Source organism: Hibiscus syriacus, unplaced genomic scaffold (assembly GCF_006381635.1).
Source record: "Hibiscus syriacus cultivar Baekdansim isolate YM2019G1 unplaced genomic scaffold, ASM638163v2 tig00110483_pilon, whole genome shotgun sequence".
In the NCBI taxonomy this organism is placed as follows: Eukaryota; Viridiplantae; Streptophyta; class Magnoliopsida; order Malvales; family Malvaceae; genus Hibiscus; species Hibiscus syriacus.
The window spans coordinates 426,628-431,327 of record NW_024062759.1 but is presented as its reverse complement, the minus strand read 5'-3'; positions in this window follow the sequence as shown (position 1 = coordinate 431,327).

The window sequence follows — 4,700 nt, the reverse complement described above, 5'->3', positions numbered from 1 at the left end:
AGTCGAGTAAAAAGTTCAACTTTAGGGGGGCAAAACTAGTCCAAATGAAATTCTTCCAAAAGCTATTAGAGAGAATGAGACAGCTAAATATTCTTCAAGGATTTAACCGAGAATCAGCCATCACAAGAACCCAACCAACGAACCCAATCATGTTGTAATCCATTCGATCTGAAACTATTGAGCTTAGACATGAAATCACTCCATGGCTATTGTTCTCAATCGAATAGCTCTCTTCTTAATGAAATATTCGAAGTCCATCCCGTTTCAATTTTCAAACCAAAATTAGCAATCATTCCTTCTCTGTTCACGGCCAAAGCATATATACGGGGAAACTGAATTTCAAAGCCATTCCTTCTAACCAAACATCCTCCTATAATGAAATATCCTTTCCATCACCACTAGTAGAGACAGATTCGTTCTCAAGCAAACAAAAAATCTATCCTTGCTGTGAAACGATTTAAGAATCGAGTTCCAAATCCAAGAAAAATGATTATTACTTAGGTTTGAAAGGAGTAACACACCAGACCCACTAGGGCCTTTACTAGCTATCAACCGTCACCAAAGGCCAACCCGTTCGTTTCCATAGTGCCACACCCATTTTCTCAATAATGCTCTATTAGTGACATCGAAATTAGCAATACCCAGTCCCCCATCATAAATCGATTTGTAGCACATTTCCCAACGAACTGAATAGATAGTTCTATCAGTTGTGCCACTCCATAAAAAAATAGGCATGATTCGATTCAAACAGTTAGAGATAGACACGGGCATGCGAAATAAAGATAAGAAGTAAGCAGGCAAATTGGATAGGATGGATTTTATGAGAGCCAGTCTTTCACCATACGAGATGAATTTTAATTTCCAACCCTTTAACCTTCTTGAAAACTTAAACAACACAGATTCCCAAAGTGAAGTAGAATTTCTATTTTCTCCCAAAGGAAGGCTTAGATAAATGGAAGGAAACTTCTCAACTATACAACCGACATTATTAGCCCAAGTCTAGGGGGAGAGTCTTCAACATTAATCCTTAAAATCTTGCTTTTTTTTAGATTGAGCTTGAGAACCTAGGCTAACTCAAACACCCTGAGGACTCGCTTAACATTTCGTACCTGCATCCCAGATTCCCCACAGAAAATAAGGAGATCGTCTACGAATTGGAGATGAGAAATATGCAAATTCTCCTCACCCAAACCTATCGAGAACCCAGATAGTAAACCAATAGAAACTGTCTTTTTCAACATTAAATTCAATGTTTCACCAATTAAGTTGAAGAGAATAGGAGATAATGAACACCCATGTCTTAGGCCTCTTGAGATGGAAAAAGCATCTGGAGGAGCACTATTAACCAGTATCCAATTTTTTGCAGTGGAGATGCATTGGAAGATTCAACTGCACTATTTATCCCTAAAACCACATTTACTCATAATCTATCAACAAACCCTAGCCTACAATGTCATAGGCTTTATGAAAATCCACTTTGAAGGCAACCACGCCTAAACTAGATATGGAGACATAATTAATAGTTCTATTAGCAATTAGAACACAATTGAGAATTTACCGACCACTGATGAAAGAAAATTGGGATTCCTCAATAACCTGACTAATGCATCCCTTTAATCTCTTGATTAAAACCTTCGATAGTATTTTGTATAAACTACCAACCAGACTGATAGGGCAAAAGTCTTCAATAGCTTTGGGATTTAAGATTTTTGGAATGAAGGTAATAAACTAATTATTGATAACAACTTCCCAATCCCGACCATGGAGGAAATCGTCGAAGAAACACATGATATCAGGTTTGAGTTGCAGCCATAACTTTTTAAAGAACCTTAGATTAAATCCGTCCGGCCTTGGAGCGCGATTACTATCAGCAGAGGATAGGGCGTCCCGGATTTCTAACTCTGAGAAATTAATTTCCAAAACTGAGGCTTGTGTTGGACTAATCCTCTTGAACTCCAGATTGAGATCTAATATGTCAAGGGACTAGTAATTATTATAAGCCTTCGAGAAGAAATCTAAAACATCACTACAACAAAATAGGGTTTTAGCGGCATTTTTTTAGCTCTATAGTGGCATTTTAAGCGCCGCTAAAATTATTAAAAACACCGCAAGAAGCATCGCTAAAACTAACGCTGCAAAAGGTAGCAACGTTTGTGAACAGAAAATGCTGCAAAAAGGTCCATCTCTATAGCGACGTTTGTAAGAAAAACGCCGCAATAGATCAAGTTCTATAGTACAACAACAACAACAACAAAACCCAATTCCCATATGTATGGGGTAAGGGGGAGGTAGGGTAGTAGGCTACCCCCAACGCCAGGTTGAGAGTAGCTTCCGTGGAAGACCTCCGGCAGTCAGAAAAATTAAAAATTTAGATAAAATGCAATGCATGTATAAATAAATACATAAATACATAGCTAAACAGTATTCATATGCAGTCATTAAAAAATATGTGCGTCTGTAACGGGAATTAATCCCTGCATAATAATCCCTGCGAAAATCTCTGCATATAGACAGAACATAAGATCCCGGCTAAATTTAAAAGAGGAAACATGAAGAGAATGATACACAGAAGTCAACGTTAGCAAGCCCAGTTCTAATCCTTCATAAATACCAATAACAGAAACGTATAAAAAGTATAAGTCATGGAAAATACTACAAAAACATTAAAAGAAGACAGAGATGATACCCTATAGATGTGACCCACACTACTACTACCTAGTCTTTAGCCTCCATATTTCCTATCAGAGGTCATGTCTTCGGTAAGGGCTAAATCCCTCAAATCAGATCTCAAGCAGTCTTCCCACTTTCGCCTTGGTCGTCCTTTCCTTCTGGCACCGTCGACTGTAATCGACTCTACCCTCCTGACCGCATCCGACGGTAGTCGCCTACAGTGTTTGTAAGAAAAACGCCACAAATTACCTTGTCTTTAGTGGCGTTTGTGTTCTAAAACGCTGCTACATGTTATGATATTTAGCGACATTTGTACTAAAAACGCCGCTAATAACTATGTATATAGTGCCATTTTTCTTCATAAAACGCCACAAAAGAACCCGACTTCTGGTGACTTTTATTTACAAACGCCGCAATGGTTAACTGATTTCGCATATATCATTTTCTATTTTATATTATGCAAATATAATATTCTATAGCATTATCTAATAACAATAAACTTAAAATTTAATTACGACACAAATTATGTAGAAAAATAAATCAAAATTTATAAAATAAAATTAAAATGTAACATAGTTCAACATTGTTCACAGTAATATCATTGAAAACTCAACTGAAAAAGAAAGAAGGAAAAGAGGCATGTTTTGTTCTTGGAACTGCAGCAAATTAGTCTCTGCCTCAGTCCGGACTTTTGTATCCACTGATTGGGCAGCCAGCATAAATTGAGAGATCTCCATAGACATTTTTAACTAACCTGCAATTGGAAACAAAAAGCACTAATCAGCATTGGTGAATAGGACACAAATACATCACTAGAGATTGCAGCCAGTTATAATTGAACAATATCAAACAGTCATAGATAGTAATAATCATGGTTGGAGCCTTGAAGCATATATTGAAGGAACGAACTTATCAAAATCACACAAGTTATCCGACAAACATAAATCAACATTTACCAAGCTTAATATAGAGTAGAATATCATTGCCAATGATAGGTCAACAGTGACAAATATGTTGAAACAGTGAAATCATAGACATTAATTATATTTTCACCAAACCAACCACAACTACTAACCAAATAACAATTTAATTCAATAACAGAAAAGCTAAATATTCGACACAATTGTAACTATTAAGAAATTATATCTTCATCTGCTTACCAGATCACTTGTATACATCAAGTGCTTGGACAGCTTCATGTCTAGGCATCTAAAAAAAACTGCAATGAAGTCACAAATCGAGCTATTGTGAAAAGGGGGGAGAAAATAATTAAAAAAAGGTATCAACCTGAATCAGGAAATTATTTTCTAAACAATAAAAAAACACATCACCTTGTCAACAAGATTGATAATTCCTAGCAAAATATATTTTGAAGCTCTCTTTTAATGCCTGAAAAGTGTAATATTGTGAGGTTAATACCTGAAAACCAGTTATAATTTAATGTTTCTAGGGTCTGTCTTACAATTACATAAACCCAAAAGTTCTTCAAAACCCCCTTCGCACAATCACAGAAATCAAACAGTTACTGCTAAGAAAAAGGGGAAGACCTTAGAACATAACATAAATTTACCTAGAAAATTTAAGCCACATTATACACTCAAGGGTAGAGTGAAATCAAACAATTATGTGTATTCAATCCAAGGTGTTTCGATTTGTAGAAGAGGTCCGTAGCTTTGTCAGTAAACACATAACAGATACAGCCAGCAATGCACAGGTGATCGAAACATTAGCATCTCCGGTCGAGTTCTCAACCGATAACGAATTTCCAGTCTCAAAAATAAGACCTTTGGAAAATTTGCATCTTTGCATCATTCACTACCTCAACAACAATAGCAGAATCCAAGCCCTTGGCTTTGTATTGACTCTATGTTGGTGTTTCGGATTCATACTCAACTAACAACCCTGAATCAACAAAGATGCAAGTGTTTCGAGCTTTTGGGGCTTATGGAGTGATTTAGATCTTTTGCTCATTTTTTTCTTCAAATGAACGAGCTACAGTGTGGGTGCTTCGCTGATATTGATACAAGATG